Source organism: Sapajus apella, unplaced genomic scaffold (assembly GCF_009761245.1).
Source record: "Sapajus apella isolate SASKATOON/1434 unplaced genomic scaffold, GSC_monkey_1.0 scaffold208, whole genome shotgun sequence".
Lineage (NCBI taxonomy): Eukaryota > Metazoa > Chordata > Mammalia > Primates > Cebidae > Sapajus > Sapajus apella.
The window spans coordinates 286,630-308,661 of record NW_022437148.1 but is presented as its reverse complement, the minus strand read 5'-3'; the positions used below and the strand labels follow the sequence as shown (position 1 = coordinate 308,661).

General features: G+C 40.8%; 1 protein-coding gene across 6 annotated transcripts in view; it reads left to right on the top strand.

The window, feature by feature from the left end:
• The window catches only part of SPECC1 (sperm antigen with calponin homology and coiled-coil domains 1), a 331,903-nt gene that overhangs the window by 40,095 nt on the left and 269,776 nt on the right, over positions 1-22,032 (top strand). The window lies entirely within an intron of this gene.

The following is a 22,032-nucleotide window of genomic DNA, read 5'->3' as shown; positions in this document are numbered from 1 at the left end:
TAGTGGGGGAGATCAGCAATAAATAAGAAATTGTCCGGATGTGATTAGTTTTATGGAGAAAATCAAGCAATATAGTTACACTTAGCATTAGTTACCTTTTATTAGAAAGGCAGCATGGGAAAATAGGAGAAGCGTGGACTTCGGAGTTTGATAAGATCCTGTACAAATCTCAGATTTTCTACATGTAGGTTGTGTGGCCTTGAGCAAATTACCTGAACTCTCTGACCCCCATTTCCTCAACTGTCCAAAGGGGAAAAAAGAATACCAAACTCATAGTGGGTTATTAAGGATTACATGTGACAACTTGAACAAAAAACCCTAGAAGAATGTTTAAACTGAAATAGTCACTTTATAAGTAGTAGCTAAAATATTATCACTTAATCACTTTATTCATTAAGTTTTTAAGAATTTTCCCCATGATTTCATTAGTTTTAATATCATGTGCCTAATAAGAAGATGGTGGGTTTTAACAAAAGCACCCTTAAATAGCCATTCGTGCCAAATGTCACCATGGTAACCGCCAAAATGTGGAATTGCTGGTCTCAGTGTATTCATTTCCATGTGTTGTCATAGTTTAATGTTCATCTACTGTGGGTCACGTTTTATTGAGGTCATAACAAAAAAGGAGTTACGTTTGTGTTGAACGTTGTGTTAGAACAAATTTTAGTAGCTCTAAAAGATAATATATCAAAGAATCTAGACACAAAACCAGAGTTCTTGCTCAGAAACATCAGCACTACCACTGTTTCATCTGTCCCACGTTGAGGAATATGACAGACTCTGGTTCAGAGATACCTCAATGCCTTATCCATACCACTAGAGGCCCAGGCTGTGCTCCTCATAGACCACAGGCTGGGAGCAGTGACATCCCCAAGATACCAAGTTGTTAGGGTCACTGATGGAGATTTCTATAGAGGAGGTTCTCAGGCCAAGCTGAAGGCTTCACTTCCTAGATAGGTGGCCCAATCAAACACCATCCAAGGGAGAAGCATGGGCTCTAGAAAGGTTTGGGAACAGAGTAGCAGACACACTAGGTTGCTGAAACCTGGAACAGGCCAGGAAGACAAAACAGCAGTCTGCATATAGCAAAAAGAGAAGGTAGGAAGGTACAGGTGACAACGAAATGGATTTGAGATGAGAATCTCAATGTGAGGTGGCATCTATATTCCTAACACATGCAGTTTGTTACCCACCCATTTGCCCTAGAGACAGGGCCACACTAAATAACACACATTCTTACTTTTTTCCTTATTCCTTAAACAAAGAAGTATCCCTCCCTTGGCCTGAAATCAATGGTCAAGGAATTCTGCCAAGAACTTTGTCAACTATCCCGTCATTTATGTTTTTTCTTTCTCCTTGTCTACCGATTTATTCTCCCTCTACCTCAAAACATGCTCATATACTTCCTATCTTTAAGAAAGAAGTCTGCCAAAACCTCCTTCTCTGACCTCTAATTCAATAGTTAAAATTCCATTCATGGCTCACTTTTCAGGAGAAATCTGACTCCACTTCCTGTACCTTTCAAATCCTCCTTAATTCTGTGATCTCCTTAATTCCACGACCTTCCTCTATTCTTGCTAAAGTCATGACCATCTATGGGTATGTTCATCATCTGTTGGACATTTGAATGTCTCAGGCATTTCAAGTTTAGCATTAATTGAACCCATTATCCACTTCCATAGTGTGTGATTTTTAAATATATCTGCAAATTCTTTGCCACTTCTTATTTCAAGAGGTGGAGCTTAATTCCCTTTCTAACTAATGGAATAAGGCAGAAGTGAGAGTGTTAGGAGTAGGTCCATAGTGTTAGCAGGAGTAGGAAGAACACTGTGGCTTCTTCCTTGCTCTCTCTCTCAGGTCACTCATGCTGAGGGGAGCCAACTGCCAGTTGGAGAGGATGTTCCAGCAACTCTATAGAGGGGCTCACTTGGCAAGGAACTGAGATCTGCCAATAATCAGCACTGCCTTGTCAGGTATGTGAGTAAACTCCTTGGAAGTGGACCCTCCGGCCCCAGTTGAGCCTTCAGATGATGCAGCCCCAGCTGACATCTTGATTGCAACCTCACGAGAATCTCTGAGCCAGAACAGCCAGCTAAGCCTGTCTTAGATTCCTGACCCACAGAAACTGTGAGACAAGTGTTTGTGTTTTAAGCTGCTAAATGGTTGTCAGTGATTTACTAAACAGCACTATATAACCAATGCACGTGACAAACCTTCTGTATTCCCAGTCCTAGGGAAAACAAGGAAACAACTCCTTCCTCTCCAACATCTAACTGGTGACCAAGTCCTGTTATTTTCATCTAGGTATCTGTTGATTCAGCCGATTCTGATTTTCCTAGTCACTACCTCAGTTTATTATTTATCATCTACACTGTTTCAGTTACCTCTTAACAAATTTCTTGCCTCCAGCTTCACTCCCTTTTAATCTATTCCCCATACTTCTACAAAAAATCATTCTAAAATGTGAATCTTAGCATCTTTCTTCTTTGCTCAAATTGTTCCCATTGACTAGAGTTAATCAAGCCCAGTTATCTTAAGCAATGCAGGAAAAGCTGTTTGAGGTTTGATACCACTGTGCTTTCTAGCTCCCATCTCTCCTGAAGCAGGGAGTTCAGCCATCAGAAATGGTTGGTGGGTCCCAGAATCTGTCACGGCTTTTCCTCTTTCTGTGATTTGGTATGTGCAGTTCTCTCTAGTTTTGGAAGGCTTTCACCAACTCTTTGACAATTTCTATATTTTCTGAAAGTTAGACATTCCTCCTTTCTTCTGCAGTTCCCAGTGGACACCTGTGTAATTGCTGTGATCACATCACTGTCATTGTCTGTCAATGTCCATTTTTCAGTTAGACCAAGAATCCCACTAGATGAGGGTCTATGTTCTGTTCGTCTCTTTTTCTGTTGTTCTTGCATCTCTGATCTTTTTTAAATGTTTGATGTTCTTTTTATTTTCTTTTTTGGATGGTATCTTGCTCTGTCACCTGGGCTGGAGTGCAGTGGTGCAATCATGGCTCACTACAGCCTTGACCTCCTGGGCTCAAACAATCCTCTCACCTCAGGCTCCCAAGTAGCTGGGGACCACAGGAGCATACCTCCACAGCTGGCTAATTTTTGTATTTTCTGTAGAGACAGGGTTTCTGCATGTCGCCCATGTTTTCAAACTCCTGGGCTTGATATTCTTTGTTTATTTTATTGTGGTAAGAACGCTTAACCACATTTGTTGATCTACTACATTTGTTGATCTACCCTCAACAAGTTTTTAAGTGTGCAATGCATTACTGTTGACTCTAGGTGCAGTGTTGTACAGCAGATCTTGAGAGCTTATTCATCTTGCTTAACTACAACTTTATGTTCGTTGATTAGTAACCCCCCATTTCCCTCCCTGTAGCTCCAGGTAACCTCCATTGTACTTTTTGATTCTATGAATTTGACTATTTTTGGTACTTCATATAAGTGGAATCATGCCATATTCGTCTTCCTATGATTGCCTTATTTTATTAGCAAAATGTCCTCAAGATTCATCCATGCTGTTGCATGTTATAGAATTTCCTTTCTTAGAAAGACTGACTAGTATTCCAGGATATGTATATACCACGTATTGCTTGCCCCTTCATCCACTGATGGGCATTGAGTTGTTTCCACATCTTAGTTTCACTTCTTTGAGGAACCTGCATACTGTTTTCTGTAGCAGCTGCTCCATTTTACATTCTCATATATTAATAGTGCACAAAAGTTCCAGTTTCTCTACATCCCCACCAGTACTTCTTGTCTTTTGATTTTTTGGGAATAGCCATCCTGACGATGCGTGTATTGTTCATCTTAAGTCTCTAGCACCTAATGGGATATTTGAACAGGGTGTCTGAAACTTTTAGTCTAGCTGATAGGGAATTTCACATTAGCAGACTTAGAATATTAAAATGTAACTTTACCTCTCTGTACATGATCATAACTTCACTCTCTAGCCATTGTTTTTCCACTAAAGGCAGTGAAGATTCTTTGGGGATGAGTGTTCTGGCCCCATCACTGATGCTTTTGTTTGCTGCGAAGGCTTTGCTGGTTGTTGGTGCCATCCATTCCTCTGTGCTCCCTTTTTCTTTATCTTAGTCCCACAGGGCCCCCTCCTTTCTGACTGTGAGAGTTCTCCAGGATTGCAGGCTTGCAGGCTTGTGCTCCAGCTCTTTCAGTGCCTCTCTGGGGCATGCACCCTGGGACATGCTATGTGGGTCTCAGTTGCGCCCTCCTGGTGCCCAGGCCTGCCGACAGCTGAGCCTTAGGCCGGCATTCTGGGAGGAACCAGTGATGTGCCTGGGATATCTGTTAGCTAGATCATAAATTCCAAGTCTTAGTTTAGGATGGAAAGAGGTAGCGGATCTGGATTTCTTTTCAGATACTTAGCAGCATCTTTAAAAGAAAACTACTTAGTTCTTCCAGTGGAAAATCCTGGGTTCCAAGAGATATCTGCTGTGCATCTATGGGCCTATTTTAGACCAGAATACCAAAATATTCACCATAATTTTAAAATAAATATTAAATAATTTAAAAATTGGTACAGCCTGCCAGGAGCTCAGTGCATGGCAACATCCAGCATGTGAGGCCACCTGGTGTGGCTTGGGAACCCACAGAAGCCGTCACTGAAGCCCAACAAACCCCTCATCCTAACTTAACCGTGTCAAGGAGAGGCGTCCGGAGAAGGACAAGGCTGCTTGTATCACAGAGCGTTAGCTTACTGGGAGCCAAATGAATTCCGCAATGATATGTGCAGAAAAGAGGTCCAGGGCGTTTTCAATTGTGCTTCAAGGGCTTAGGAAGCCCAAAAATTGAGATCGATGCAGGAGCCCCTGGGAGAGTCTGGGGGTTTACCGCCCAAGAAATTAAACAAGTTGCCGCAGAGGTTTCCTAATAAACTTCACCTAAGCTTAAAATGGAGAAGGATTTTCAATGATTTCTGAACTATAGCTTCTGACAATTATGCAGAAGCATTTTACAGATGTTTGCATTGCTGTGACCTCTTTAAAGGGTAGAAGGAGGCAAAACACTTTTCCACCCTTTGGAATCAGAGTGTTGGTACAAGTTATGTTTTATCTTGAAATAAAATCCTCTGGAGAGAAAAAATAATTTAAAAATTAATTATACTTGTTTTATATTTATAGAAGAGATCACATTATTTGTGATCTTTGATAGTATCATAGCCCAGGACAGATTTCCAGAGCCTTTCATTTCTTTTCTTCTTCTGTATCCATTAAAATAGAAAGCTGAAACCAGAATTATAGGTCATCAGGAATGATAACAAATGTTTTGGCGCTAACTGATCAATCTGAATATGCATTCAGGTTAAATATGGATGTAGAGATGAGAGAGAAATTTTTTTACTGAAGACCACTTTTGGCATTCTTTAAAAGCAGGAAGATTACATTTTTTATTTTGTTGTTATTGTTGGGGGGACAAGACCCTCTCTGTCACTCAGGCTGGAGTGAAACATGACCATGGCTCACTGCAGTCTTGAACTCCTGGGCTCAAGCGACCCTCCCACCTCAGCTTCCAGAGTAGCTGGGATTACCAGCACCTGCCACCATGCCTGGAAATTTAATTTTTTTTTTGTAGAGGTGAGGTCTTGCTGTGTTGCTCAAGGTGGTCTCAAACACCCGACCTTAAGTGATCCTTCTGTCTTGCCCTCCCAAAGTGCTGAGATTACAGATGTGAGCCACCACATCCAGCCCAAGTGTTTCTATTTAGTTAACAATAGTGAGTAGATTCCTAATCCACTCTTTGATTGCATTTGATTCTGGAAAATTTTTCTTTATATCATCTTGCAGCATTTCAGTGTAGTTTTTAAATATGGCAATCATGTATCAAAAAATGTATTTCTGGCTGGGCATGGTGGCTCAAGCCTGTAATCCTAGCACTTCTGGAGGCCAAGGAGGGTGGATCATTAGATCAGGAGATTGAGACCATCTTGGCTCATGGTGAAACCCCATCTCTACTAAAAATACAAAAAATTAGCCAAGTGTGGTGGCACATGCCTGTAGTCCCAGCTACTCGGGAGCCTGAGGCAAGAGAATCGCTTGAACCTGGGAGGCGGAGGTTGCAGTGAGCCAAGATCATGCCACTGCACTCCAGCCTGGGCAACAGAGCAAGACTCCATCTCAAAAAAAAAAATGCATTTCTTTAATTTGTGAAGAAAACTGTCAACTATTGGGGAAGTCAAACTTGTGGAGATTTAGCTGCCTACATTGCAGTTTGGTCATATCAAGATATCCTAACAGAATTAAAAAATTATATTTTAACTAAGATTCAAGCTGTCCCAGATAATGATTGCTGAAATATACTACTTGAGTGAATCACCTGAGATCACAGAAATGGTCTTTATCAGCATCATCAAAGTCATGAAGAAATAGTCTTCCTCATTTTAAATATCCTTGTGACACCTTTCTCATTAGCATCCCGTGTATTTCAGTGTGGAAAAGCAGACACTGAGACTCACTGTCCATACTGCATGTTGAAAAGGCTGATTGCCCATGACCATAGTGTGATTTAAAATGTCTATCCAGCAGGTACATTGGCCCATGCTTGTAATCCCAGCACTTTGGTAGGCCAAGGAGAGGGGATCACTTGAGTCCAGGAGTTTGAGACCAGTCTGGGCAACATAGTGAGACCCCCTATCTCTATAAAGAATTTAAAAATTAGCTGGGCATGGTGGTACATGCCTGTAGTCCTAGCTACTCAGGAAGTTTAGGTGAGAGGATCGCTTAAGCCTGGGTGATTGAGGCTACAGTGAGCTGTGATCATGCCACTGTACTCCAGTCTGGGTAACAAAGTGAGACCCTGTATTTAAAAAAAAGTTTATTCATCTTTTAGCATTGATTATTATTATTCATCTTTTAGATTAGATTATTTAGATCCATGGTCCCCAACCATCAGGGACTGGTTTTATGGAAGATAATTTTTTCAAGGAGTAGGGTGGGGGGATAGTTTTGGGATGATTCAGCCACATTACATTTATTGTACACATTATTTCTATTATTATTACATTGTAATATAGAATGAAATAATTATACAACTCACCACAATGTAGAATCAGTGGGAGCCCTGAGATTGTTTTCCTGCAACTAGATGGTCCCATCTGGGAGTGATGAGAGGCAGTGATCAATCACCAGGCATTAGATTCTCATAAGGAGCACATGACCTAGATCCCTTGCATATGCAGTTCACAATAGGGCTCATGCTCCTGTGAGAATATGATGACACCACTAATCTGACAGGAGGTGACGCTCACGTGGTAATGCTCGCTTGCCTACTGCTCACCTCCTGCTGCTTGGCCTGGTTCCTAATGGGCCATGGACCAGGAGTGTGGACCCCTGATTTAGATCATCAGCTTTGCTCTGAGGAAAACGGCAGTGTTGTAGGCTGGCATGAAGTGCAACTTCTTTTACTCTATGTAGCAACTCCTTTTCTTTCTGATCCTCCTTCAGTTTAGATCCCTGGGACCCTTTTCCACTTTGTACCTTGGTCATTGTATATGAACCTCAAACATGAAAGGCGCTAGTAAGACCTCATCGCTACAGAAAATTTTAAAAATTAGCTGGCCATGGTGGCACATACCTGTAATCCCAGCCGCATGGGAGGCTGAGGCAGGAGGATCCCTTGAGCCCAGGAGTTTGAGGTTGCAGTGAGCTGTGATGGTGCCACTGCACTCCCGCCTGGGCGACAGAAGCAAGAGCCTGTCTCTAGAAACAAAACAAAACAAAGCAATACAAACATGAAGGGTGCTAATTCATACCCTGCAAAGAGGTTTCATTTGGCAGCAAGTTGAAATTATCTACTGGTTTGTACATGAGCCAGCGCTTCCTCTTCCACATGGCATGCCATTGCTATTCCTTGATGTTCAGTGTTCAGTAGAGGAATTTGCTAATACCTTGTTCTCTTTCCTCTCTGACCAAAACATTTATCATTAACGTTGGGGCTGCTCTAAAGAATATTCCATTAGTGTATGTTTTGTACTGGTTTTTTGTTTTGTTTTGTTTTTTGTTTTTTTGCTTCTGAAGAGTAGAACTTTCAGTGATGCCTCTATAGTTGTGGTCTTTTCCATTTGGTAATGAAATGCATCAGTTTTGTGCTGAGAAACATTATTTTGCCCCTGAGGAACAACTTGGTTGGTTTACCAAAGAGACCATCAAACTTTGAAAGTGATATGGAAAGTATATGCGGTTTCTGCAACTATTTCAGAAGCTTCATAAAAATAAAGAGTCTGGGCTGGGCACAGTGGCTTATGTCTGTAATCCCAGTGCTTTGGGAAGCTGAAGCAGGAGGTTTGTTTGAGGCCAGGAGTTGGAGACCAGGCTGGGTAACTCGTGAGACTCTGCCTCTACAAAAAATAAGAAAAATTTAAAAACCTCACAATAACAAACAAACAAAAAACAATAAAGGACTCTGGCTTTAGGAGCAGATGAATCCAAGGTCTGATAAATTCCAATTTTTTATTATTCACCATTGTGCTTTCCATTTGCATTTCCCCTTTTTAAGTGCCTGAGTAGTATATCACTTGATGCCTACAGCATATGTCTCTCCAGTCTGCAGTTTAGTTCTAGTTAATAGTGACCCCCTCTAATTGTTAAGAGTTATATTTATGCCACTCACAAGGTGACTTTTATACTTCATCAAGTCAGTTTGCTCTATCAATTCTTCTGAAATGATGTCATGCTACTAAGTAGAAAAAGGGGAAAACTGCTAATTTTAACAGATATAGACACAATCACATATATAAACACCAGTACATAAATATTATGAAAATATATTGTGAAAAAGAGTAACTTGTAGGACTGAGATTAACTAGTGTTAGTAGTGCAAGTATAAATTTCAAACTTAATGATTATATAAAGAATGAAACAGGAGTTCAGTGACCATGATACTTTGACATTTCAAATTTGTGGACTATATGGGAACAAAAAAAATTTTTTTTTTTGAGACAGAGTCTTGCTCTGTCTTCAGGATGGAGTGCAGTGGCAAGATCTTGGCCCACTGCAACCTCCAACTCCCTGGTTCAAGGGATTCTCCTGCCTCAGCCTCCCAAGTAGCTGGGACTATCGGCGTGCGTCACGACGCCCAGCTAATTTTTGTATTTTTAGCACAGACGAGGTTTCACCATGTTGGTTAGGATGGTCTCGATCTCTTGACCTTGTGATCCACCCACCTCAACCTCCCAAAGTGCTGGGATTACAGTCGTGAGCCACCGCACCTGGCCCTTTTATTTTTTTGAGACTGAGTCTTGCTCTGTCACCCAGGCTGAAGTGCAGTGGCACGATCTCAATTCACTGCAGCCTCCGCCTCCCAGCTTAAAGCAATTCTCCTACCTCAGCCTCCCGAGCAGCTGGGACTACAGGCCGGCACCGCCACACCTGGCTAATTTTTGTATTTTTAGTAGAGATGGGGTTTCACCATGTTGGCCAGGGTGGTCTTGACCTCCTGATCTCGTGGTCTGCCTGCCTCAGCCTCCCGAAGTGCTGGGATTACAGCATGAGCCACCATGTCCAGCATTTTTTTTTTTTTTTTTTTTTTTTGATACAGAGTCTTGCTCTGCCACCCAGGCTGGAGTGCAAGGCATGATCTCAGCTCACTGCAACCTCCACCTCCTGGGTTCAAGCTATTCTCCTGCCTCAGCCTCCTCTGTAGCTGGGATTATAGGTGCCCACTACCACACCTGGCTAATTTTTGTAATTTTTGTATTTTTAGTAGAGACAGCGTTTCACCATGTTGGCTAGGCTGGTCTGGAACTCCGCTCGCCTCGGCCTCCCAAGATGCTGGGGTTACTGGTGTGAGCCACCTCACCTGGCCCATTTGTTTCTTTTGAAATAGGAATTCCCAGTGTAGCATTTGATGCACTTCCACGGGCCTCCATGTGTCCTCCATCTGCAGGCTGTGTGTGCGTTGGGCTGTAGCCATTTGGTGACAAGGACCGTGGTAGAGGCCGGCCTGAGAGTGCACCTGGTGGATCCTTAAAGATGCAACCTTTGGGAACCTTGAACCTTTGGTTACTATAAGCAAGTAAATCCCCTAGTTGATCATCACTCTGGAACCTTGGCTGAGCAAGGCCTATGAGGAAATTGATTTCTTGACAGATACTTTTGGAAGGTCTTTAAGTTATTCCCTTTACCGATCACATAATTTTTTTTTTATGTTTTCTATAATTTAGTGACTTTGGTCACATTTTTCTTTTACTTATTCAAGAAATATATATTAAGGGCTTGATGTATGCTAGGCACTCTGCAAGACAAGACACCATTTTTGCCCTCATGGAACTAATGCTTTGTATATATGATTTTCTCCTGTATCATATCCAGTCTATACTTTGCTGCTTATTTTTCTAATTTTTCTATTTCTTATTATGTTTGAGATCCATAAACTGTTTTGTCTATGTCCTTATTTCAAATTATTTTGTTCTCCAGTCTAAGCATCCAGTAACAGTTGCAGCATTAGCCTTTGTACATTAAAGGGTAAAAATTCCATCCAAAAAATGTCAGGTATTTTTATTTTATAATTAGACAGGGTCTCTCTCTGTCATCCAGGCTGGAGTGCAGTGGTATTATCACGGCTCACCGCAGCCTTGAACTCCTGTGCTCGTATGATCCTCCCATGTAGTTGGGTGTACAGGCCTGTGCCACTATGCCTGGCTAATTAAAAAAAATTTTTTTTTTGTGGAGATGGGGACTTGCTATGAAGCCCAGGTAGTCTCAACCTCCTGAGTTCAAGTAATCCTCCTCAGTTTCCCAAAGTGCTTCCCCACTGGCATGAGCCACCATGCCAGGCCAAAATTTCAGGTATAACACAAGAAATACATTCTTTTTCTTTTTCTTTTTTTTGAGATGGAGTCTCACTCTGTTGCCCAGGCTGGAGTGCAATGGCACAATCACTTGGCTCACTGCAGCCTCCACCTCCCAGGTTCAAGCGATTCTCCTGCCTCAGCCTCCCAAGTAGCTGGGATTACAGGCTCAAGCTACCATGCTCGGCTAATTTTTGTATTTTTAGTGGAGAGAGGGTTTTGCCATGTTGGCCAGGCTGGTCTCAAACTCCTGACCTCAAGTGATCTGCCTGCCTTGGCCTCCCAAAGTGCTGGAATTACATGCATAAGCTACCACGCCTGGACAAGAAACACATTCCTATAAAAATCCAAATATGTAGAAATAGGGTAAATATGAAGTCACCCCTTACATTCCCCAGCCCAACTGCCTCTCAAGAGCCATGAAACAGCCTATGTTCTACATTATTGCTAATAGTCTTATCTCTTATGTTAGTCTGCCTGATGGGTTTAAAAATACCTCATTGCTTTAGCTCATATTTGTTGCTATTAGATGCGTTAAGCATATTTTCATATGTTTAGCAGTCAGTTTTTTTTCTTTTTGTGAATTGCCTTTTCATATCCTTTGCCTTTTTTTTCTGTTGGACTGTTTGTTTCTTCTTGAGTTAATTTTGGCAATCTATGTTTTCCTAGAAAATGATCTGGTTTGCCTAGTTTACAAATCCTTATGTGTAATTATGTCCTCTTTCTTGTTTCTAATTTGGGTACCTTCCTTTTTTCTTTCTTGATTAGATTTGCCAGAGGTTCTATCTTGTTAGTCCTTTCAAAACACCAGCTTTTCATTTTATTCGTCAAGGTCATTTAAAAAATGTCTTCTGTTTAACTAATTGCCGTTTTTATCTTTATTCATTTCTTCGTCCTGCTTTCTGTGGGCTCAGAGAAGACCCCTTTGTGTAGAGGAAGGTGGGAACAAAGGTTCAAAGATAGCTGTTGGGGGTTGGGAAAACAATTGCTGGCATCATTCTCCTCTACCCCCTCACCCCCAACTGCCATCACAAATGCAGACAGTTCAGAATCCATCAAGAAGTAAGAGCCAGGAATGAGGCAGACTGAATCAGGCTATCAGCTTTGTTAATAAGGCTAAAGTATGGTGTTAGGTCTTATGTTTAAATCTTTAATCCATTTGGAGTTAATTTTTGTGTAAGGTATACGAAAGGGGTCCAGTTTCAGCTTTCTGCACATGGCTAGCCAGTTTTTCCAACACCCTTTATTGAACAGGGAATTCTTTCCCCATTGCCTTTGTAGGGGCATGGATGAATCTGGAAACCGTCATTCTCAGCAAACTGACACAAGAACAGAAAACCAAACACCGCATGTTCTCACTCATAAGCGGGTGTTGAACAATGAGAACACGTGGGCATAGGAAGGGGAACATCACACACTGGGGTAGATTGGGGGGTGGGGGACTAGGGGAGGAACAGCAGGGGGTGGGGAGGCTGGGGAGGGAAGACACTGGGAGAAATGCCTGATGTAGGCAACGGGGGGACAGAAACTGTAAACCACCATGGCATGTGTGTACCTATGCAACAACCCTTTGGGATGTGCACATGTACCCCAGAGCTTAAAGTACACTAAAAAATAAAAATAAAAAATAAGGCTAAAGTAGAGAGTAGTACTTGACTTAAGAGCAGTCAGGCTAGTAACCCTTCCCTCTGAGTTAAACTTAACTAATAGAATAAGGCATTTAGAATAAATGCTTTGAGAGGTTTGATAAGAAGCCAGTTATGAATAAATGAAATGAATAAATCAATCACTTACAGGCACTTCGGGCCAAATGGCCTCAGGGTAGTTCAGTATTTCAGTTCTGTTTGGAGGCTTAGATTGGGAATAAAGAAAAATGACTTGGCAGTCACTGGTTGGTGGCTGATTAAGCCGGGCCAGAGTTGGCGGAAGGAGGTGATCCTGGGGCTTCAGACTAGTCAGGGAGGCAAGTGAGACCAGCAGGGCATGGAAGAAACCAGGAAGAGGCAGGAGTTGGGGCTTCAGCTTCTTTCGAGCATGCAAACCCTGCTTGGAGGGAGTGTGATGCTGGGACAGCCGAAAGAGGAGCAGCTGGGGGCTGGAGAAGGGCATTGCACATCCAGAACCCTGATGGCAGGAGAGTGGCAAGGATGGGCACACCTCCAAGTGTGAGGAAACTTGTGGGGGACTGACGATGAGTCATTCTTCAGACTCTCTGGGACGCTTGTTCTTTCCCCAAATTAGTTTAACATCTGCTTTGGAATCAAAAGGGTAACTGCTTTTCTCTTTCTGGCTAATTAAACAAATGCAAATGTATGCCTAGCCTTACTGTATCCTCACACAGCCTGGGAGGGAAGGACAGTGTGGGTGGCAGGTACATGACGCCAGAAGCAGAGGGTGTTTAGTGCAGGGGTGGGAGGACAGCAGGAGGATCTGTCCTGGCGCCAGACATCTTCCATCCCTACAGGACCTCTCAAGGTCATGCTACATGACCTTTGGTATATGAATTCACCTGGCACCGCAGTATCGTTTTTAAAAATGAAAATATACCAGCGTATTGTAACTTGTAAGCCCACAAACTTCTTGTTTCTAGCCAGGTACTTACAGGAAGACCTTGCTTTTATGTTTTCACAGGGAGGGCATGATGAACCTTGTCTTATAGCTTATGAGAAGGCCAACTTCACTAACCACTCCTGGCTGGGTGTGGTGTTTCCCTCTGTAATTAGTTCCCCTGTGTACTTTCTTACGGAAAAATTTTATGCTTTAGAATAAAATGTAAAAGTCACCTAAAGAGATGGTTTCGTTAACATGGAAGTCAAGTTCCTCTTAGTAGAAATGAGCAGTTACAGTCAGACTTTATAGATATTACAAAGAAGAGCAATGTATTTCTAAATGACATGTCACATTTCAGATTTTGTTTAGCAATTTGTATATTCATTATGATCTGCTAGCCCATCTGTTTTGGAAAAACCCTCTCAAACTGGGTTTTTCCTCTGCTGTCACACCGCAACAACGGTCATCCACATGGGAAAAGACTTCCGTGACCAAATGTGTGGGGGTTTCTTTCCACAAGCAGTGGACATCAGCTGGGTGTTCTCCAGTTCAACTCTGACACTGTCCACCTGGAGAGAGCATCAGATCTCACAGGACGAGACTCAGGGCCCGAGGCTGCCCCCTTCCCCAGATGCCAGTCTCAAGTCTGGGCCTCTGGAACTTCTGACCAACTGGCTTCATGTTGGGTTCCCATGACTCCCTGTTTGGGTTCAACTAATTTGCTGGAAGGGCTCACGAAACTCAGGGAAACACTTATATTGACCAGTTTATTATAAAGGATATCGCAAAGGATACAGATGAAGAGATGCATAGGACAAGGGCTGGGGAAAGGGCATGGAGCTTCCGTGCCCTCCCTGGGTGCACTACCCTCCAGAAACTTCCAGGTGTCCAGCTGTCCAGATGCTCTCTGAACTGTGACCTTTTGGGTTTTTATGGAGGTTTCATTGCATAGGCACCGTAACCATGTAGAAATGTGATTGGACACAAAGTACATGATCTAAACCCAGCATGCCTGTCTCTTCAAGACTTCTCTTGATCTCTCTGTGTAGCATTCCTTCCTCTAGGGTATGGGTAGGACTCTCTCTGAATTGAGGGACTTCTGACCCATAATTAGATTAGGGTCCTGCCTTGGGCAGGTGAAAGGACAGGAAAAGTTCACAGAGAGAGATTCTGTTTCCTGAGGCCTAAAGTGCCCTGAAATTATAAGAAGGACTATAGGCTTTATGAGCTAGGAACCAGTTCCTAATGCCCGTAGTCATTGTTATAATTTGTTTTTTACATATATATATATATATATAATAACACCATACCATCAGATAGACAATTTCTATTCATACCCATTTTCCAGTAATAAAAGCTGGATCTGTTGCTGGCTAGGTGAAACTCAGAAACCCATGAAGCTTTTTTTTACCTTTTTTACCCCTGGGACTCTGCCTTTTCATCCAGAATCATTAGGGTCTCCTGGGTACCCTGCTCTGAGGACTCTTATTCTAACAGTCTTTGCAAAAATTAGTCAAACATCTGTTTGAAACTCACTCAGTCATTTTCATCTTTGCCTTTCTCCTAGTTATTTTTAGGGTTGATAAATTTGTTTTCCAAGAGCAAACAGCATTTTTAAACTTTGATTTTTGGCTAGCATTTAGGAATTCTTGTTCTGTGGAGAGCTGGCCGGTTGCCCATTTAGGAACTTAGCCTGCACGCAGGTTCCCTTCAGCTGAAGAGCATTGGGCTAGAGTCATCCATCCAGCTCCTGGAGCTTGGCTGCCCTGATACTGCCTGGCCTGCCTGCAAATGAACACCTCGACATGCCATTATAGTCTACCATCTTACTCTGTTCTTACAGAATCCACGAGAGATTTAGAGTCCAAGCAAAGGATGTCTTGTCCAGGGTTTAATTATTTCCACAATTAAGAAAGCCTTTCTCAGGTTGAATTAAATTTCCTTTCTGCAATATAAGCCATGAATTTACAAATAGAGTCTGATGCTGTCAGGATACATAATTGTTGTTATGCTTCAGTAGTTTTTTTTTTTTTTTCTTTCAGATAGGGTTTTGCCCAGGCTGGAGTGCAGAGACACAGTCACTGCTCACTGCACCTTCAACTTTCTGGGCTCAAGCCTTTCTCCCATCTCAGCCTCCCAAGTAGCTGGGACTACAGATGCATACCACCACAACTGGCTAATTAACAAAAAAAAATTTTTTTTTTAGAGATAAGGGCTCATTATGTTGCCCAGCCTGGTCTTGAACTCTTGCACGCAAGTAATCCTCCCGCCTCGGCCTCCCAAAGCACTGAGATTCCAGGTGTAAGCCACTGTGCCCAGCCTTAAATAGATTTAAAAAATTACAAAACTGTTACATGTTCATAGTAGACAGTGTAGAGAAATTTTAAAAGCATAAAGAAAATTAAAATGTCCTATTATTCCACCACCTATATAACCATTCTTGGTTTTGTTTTGTTTTGTTTTCTAATTTTTTATTTTTGGTGTTGGAATCTCGCTTTGTTGCCCAGGCTGGAGTGCAATGATGCGATCTCACTTACTGAAACCTCCACCTCCTGGATTTAATCTTCCTGCCTCAGCCTCAGAGTAGCTGGGACTACAGGTGCATGCATACCACCATGCCCAGTGATTTTGTATTTTTGGTAGAGACTGGGTTTCACCATGTTAACCACACTGGTCTCAAACTCCTGACCTAGTTGATCCATCTGCCTCAGCCTCCCAAAGTGCTGGGATTACAGGCATGAGCCACCGTGCCCAGCCTAACCATTCTTAATATATAGCTTCTTTTTAGTCTTTTTTCTATACCTAAATGTAAATATGAGCTCCTACTGAATACACTTACAGTTTGTATTTTCCACCAAAATATATTGTCATCATTGTTCTTTATCATTGGATATTTTACAGTATCACTTTCTATTCTGAGATGCCATAAATTCATATATATTCAGATTTATATAAATGTTTAAATATTTATAATATTTTAAACATATTTATAGTATATATTTCTATGGAGATAGCATGAATTCACTTATATTCACTGCCATAAAATTCATACTTTAAAAGTGAACAATACAGTGATATGTTTGTATCTTCACAAAGTTGCACAACACTTACCACTGTCAAATTCTAGAACATTCCATTACTCACCCCAGAAAACCCAGAGCAGTTACTACCCTTCCAGTGCTCCCTCCCTCATCCTGTGGTAGTCACTCAAGTACTTTCTGTCTGTCTGGATTCCCCTTTTTGGGCATTTTGTGGAGGTGGAATCATACAATATATGGTCTTTTGTGTGTGGCTTCTCTTTTTTTTTTGAGGCAGGGTCTTGCTCTGTCACCCAGGCTGGAGTGCAGTGCTACAGTCTCAGCTCACTGCAACCTCTGTGGTCCTCCCACCTTAGCCTCTCAAGTAGCTGGAACCACAGTTGTACACCACCACACCTGGCTAATTTTTTGTATTTTTCGTAGAGACAGGATTTCGCCCTGTTGGCCAGGCTGGTTTCAGACTTCTGGGCTCAAGTGATCTGCCTGCTTCAGCCTCCCAAAGTGCTGGGATTATTGGCATGAGCTACCGTGCCCAGCCTGTGTGGCATCTTTTGTTCAACATAAGGTTTTCAGGGTCATCCATGTGTCGGTATGTTATTCCTTTTTACTGATGGATAGTATTTCACTGTGTGAATGTACACTTTGTATGTATCTATTCATCAGCTAATGGCCATTAGGTATTTTCTGCTTTATGGCTACTGTGAATACTGCTACTGTGAACATTTGTCTGCAAGTTTTTGTTTGAACTCCTGTTTTCAGTTCTTTTGGATATATACCAAGGAGTGGAGTTACTGAGTCATAATGGTAACTGTGTTTAACTTTTTGAGGGACTCCCAAACTGTTTTTCCCAGTCGCTGTACTTTTTTTCACATTTACGTAAGCAACGTATGAGGGTTCCAGTGTTGCCACATCCTCACCAGCACTTGTTAATGTCTGTTCTTTTGGCTGGAGCCATCCGAGTAGATGTGGAGTGATATCTCCCAGTGGCTTTGATTTGCATAATACCTGATGATTGATTTTCCTAATGTGGAGCTTCTTTTCACATGCTTCTTGGCCGCTTGTGTTGGTCTATTTGGAGAAATATCTATTCAGATCCTTTGCCCACTTTTCAGTTGGGTTGTCTTTTTATTATTGAATTTTAAAAGATCTTTATACATTCTAGATAGTAGACCCTTATCATATATATGATTTGCAAATGATTTCTCCCATTCTGTTGGTTATCTTTTCATTTTCTATTTTTTAACTTATTTTAGGTTCAGGGGTACATGTGAAGGTTTGTCACATAGGTAAACTCATATCACAGGGGTTTGTTATACAGATTATTTCATCACCCAAATTAAGCCCAGTACCTAACTGTTATCTTTTCTGCTTCTCTCCCTCCTGCCAACCTCTGCCCTCAAGTGTCTATTGTTTCCTTCTTTGTGTTTACAAGTTCTCATCATTTAGTGCTTGCTTATAAGTGAGAACATGCAGTATTTGGTTTTCTGTTCTTGCATTAGCTAGAGGCTGAGGATAATGGCCTCCAGCTCCATCCATGTCCCTGTAAAGGACAAGATCTTGTTCTTTTTTTATGGTTGCATATCCCTTTATTTTCTTGACAGTACTTCTTTTTTTTTTTTTTTTTTTTTTTTTTGGGACAGAGTCTCATTCTGTTGCCCAGGCTGGAGTGCAGTGGCTTGATCTCGGCTCATTGCAACCTCCGCCTCTGGGGTTCAAGCAATTTTCCTGTCTCAGCCTTCCAAGTAGCTGGGACTACAGGTGTCTGCCACCACGCCTGGCTAATTTGTGTATTTTTAGTAAAGACAGGGTTACGTCGTATTGGCCAGGCTGGTCTTGAACTCCTGACCTTGTGATCTGCCTGCCTCGTCCTCCCAAAGTGCTGGGATTACAGGTGTGCACCACCATGCCTGGCCTCTTGATAGTTATCTTTTGAAGCAAAAGGTTTTTAATTTTTATGAAGTCTGGCTTATCTAGTTTGTCTTTGCTTACTTCTACTTTTGATCTTATCTCTAAGAAAATATTGTCTAATATAGTCACGAAGTTTTACAGCTCTGTTTTCTTGCAAGAGTTGTATAGTTTTAGCTCTTGTACTTTGATGTGATTTTTGTAAATAGTATGAAGTAGGAGTCTAACTTTGTTCTTTTGTATGTGGATGTACAGTGATTCCAGCATCATTTGTTGAAAAGACTGTCTCCCATTGAATTGTCTTAGCATCCTTGTTGAAAATCAACTGCCTATAAATTTATGGGTTCACTTCTGGACTGTCAATTCTATTTCATTGATCTATATGACTATCTTACATGAACATGAGTTGTGTGTTTATTTACTTCTTTGGTTTCTTTCAATGACATTTTATAGTCTTCAGCGTATAGATCTCCCACTTACGTATTCATACGTATTTGTAAATATTTTATAGTTAAACATATTTATAAATATTGTAATCTTTTTGATACTATTATAAATGGAATTGGCTTCTTGGAGTATTTGGATTATTAATTGCCAGTGTATAGCAATACAATTGATTTTTGTGAGATCTTTGTTCTGCAGCCTTGCTGACCTCCTTTATTAGCTCTAAGAGGTTTTTGTTGTAAATTCCTTACAATTTTATACGTACAAGAGCATATTATCTGTGAATATAGATAGTTTTACTTCTTACCAATCTGGATGCCTTTTCTTTTCTTTTTCTTTTTTTTTTTTAAATTGCATTTTAGGTTTTGGGGTACATGTGAAGAACATGCAAGATTGTTGCATAGGTACACACATGGCAGTGTGATTTGCTGCCTTCCTCCCCTTCACCTATATTTGGCTTTTCTTTCTTTTTCTTGCGTAATTCTCCAGACTAAAGCCTGTGGTATAATCTTGTCGAGAAATGGTGAGAGCAGAGACACCCTTGTTTAGTTTCTGATCTTAGGAGAAAACTATCAGATTTTCACATTAAGTACAATGGTAGTTGTGAGTGTTTGGAACTTGCCCTTTATCAGGTTGAGGAAGTTGCCTTTTATGTCTAGTTGTTCAGTGTTTATATTATGAAAATCTGTTGGATTTTGTCTAATGCTTTGTCTGCATCTGTTGAGATGATCATGTGGTTTTGTCCTTTATTCTATTACTATGGTAAATTACATTAACTGATTTTGACCAACTTTGAATTTCTGGGATAGATTTCATTTGGTTATGGTATATAATCCTTTATATACGTTTTTAGGTTTGATTTGCTAGTATTTTGCTGAGGATTTTTCTATGTCATATCTAGATATATATTATCTATATCATATGTATTATCACTTTTAATGGCTGCATAAGGCTTAATTATGTGGATATACTATAATCTAGCCAATTAGACTTTAAATTATTTCTTTTTTTGCCACTGTTGTTGTTATAATCAAGGATACAGTCATCACTGTTGCTCAGATAGCTTTGTATTCATTCGTGATTATTTATTTATTTTTCCCTTATATTTAATGGTTTGGGCTCTTTAAAAAAATACTTTAAGTTCTTGGGTACATGTGCAGAACGTGCAGGTTTCTTACATAGGTATACACATGCTATGGTGGTTTGCTGCATCCATCACCTGGTCATCTACGTTAGGTATTTCTCCTAATGCTATCCCTCCCCTATATCCCCACCTCCTGACAGTCCCTGGTGTGTGATGTTCCCCTTCCTGTGTCCACATTGTTCAACTCCCACTTATGAATGAGAACATGTGATGTTTCGCTTTCTGTTCTTGTGTCAGATTGCTGAGAATGATGGTTTCCAGCTTCATCCATGTTCCTACAAAGGATATGAACTCATCCTTTTTTATGGCTGAATAGTATTCCATGGTGTATATATGCCACATTTTCTTTATCCAGTCTATCACTGATGGGCATTTGGGTTGGTTCCAAGTCTTTGCTATTGTGAACAGCGCTGCAGTAAACATACATGTGCATGTATGTGTCTTTATAATAGAATGATTTATAATCCTTTGGGTATATACCCAGTAATGGGTTTACTGGGTCAAATGGTATTTCTAGTTCTATATCCTTGAGGAATCACCACACTGTCTTCCACAATGGTTGAACTAATTTACACTCCCACCAACAGTATAAAAGCTTTCCCATTTCTCCACATCCTCTCCAGCATCTGTTGTCTCCTGACTTTTTGTTGATTGCTATTCTAACTGGTGTGAGATGGCATCTCATTGTGGTTTTGATTTGCATTTCTCTAATGACCAGTGGTGATGAGCTTTTTTTCGTGTTTGTGGGCTGCATAAATGTCTCCTTTTGAGAAGTGTCTGTTCATATTCTTTGCCTACTTTTTGATGGGGTTGTATTTTTCTTGTAAATTTGTTTAAGTTCTTCGTAGATTCTAGATATTACCCCTTTGTCAGATGAGTAGATTGCAAGAATTTTCTCCCATCCGGTATGTTGCCTGTTCACTCTGATGACAGTTTCTTTTGCTGTGCAGAAGTTCTTTGGTTTAATTAGATCCTATTTGTCTATTTTGACTTCTGTTGTCATTGCTTTTGTATTTTAGTCATGAACTCTTTGCCCATGCTTATGTCCTGAATGGTATTGCCTAGGTTTTCTTCTAGGGTTTTTAGGGTTTTTGGTCTTATTTTTAAGTCTTTAATCCATCTGGAGTTAATTTTTTGTATAAGGTGTAAGGAAGGGATCTAGTTTCAGTTTTCTGCATATGGCTAGCCAGTTTCCCCAACACCATTTATTAAATAGGGAATCCTTTCCCCATTGCTTGTTTTTGTCAGGTTTGTGGAAGATCAGATGGTTGCAGACATGTGGCATTATTTTTGAGGCCTCTGTTCTGTTCTGGAACATTCGATTATTTTTGTATGATACATTCCTACAAATGGAATAATGGAACCAAAGGTTATGCACAGGTGTTTGTCTCATCTTGTCATTGACATTTACATTTTGTTTATAGTGGGGTTCTTTTTTCAGAGGTTTTTAATTTTCAAGTAGTCACATCTGTTTTTTTCTTAATGTATTCTGCCTTTGCCTGTGGGCTCAGAGAGGCCTCTCCTACCTTATTCAGATGTATAATCTCCTGTATTTTCTTTCTTTTTTCTTTTTTAATTTTTCGAGATAAGATCTCACTATTTTGCCAAGGTTGAAGTGTGGTCTTTTTTTTTTTTTTTTTTTTAATTTTTCAAGACAAGGTCTCACTATGTTGCCCAGGCTGGAGTTCAGTGGTTATTTGCAAGCACAATCATAGTGCACTACAGCCTTGATCTCCTGGGCTCAAGTGATCCTCCCTCCTCAGCCTCTCAAGTAGCTGGGACTGTAAGTTCATGCTACTGTGCTCAGCTAAAACAATCTATTCTTTATCCTAGACTAATCATGCCATCTTTGTCATAGTCTAACTTCTTGTTTCTGGGCTTTGCCATGATCCACTGCTCTTCTTTCTATTCCTAAACCATGTCATTGTAATTTTTTACTTTTCTGATCTATTTTGCTATCTGGTAGTACAAGTGGTGTGTGTGTGTGTGTGTGTGTGTGTGTGTGTGTGTGTGTGTGTGTGTGTGTGAATTTTCTTCTTTAGAGAAGAATCAAGTTATTTGATAGCTTCTATAGAGAATAATCAATTGTTCTACCAGATGAATTTTAGGATAATTTTATAAATAATGTCCTTTATATTTCTA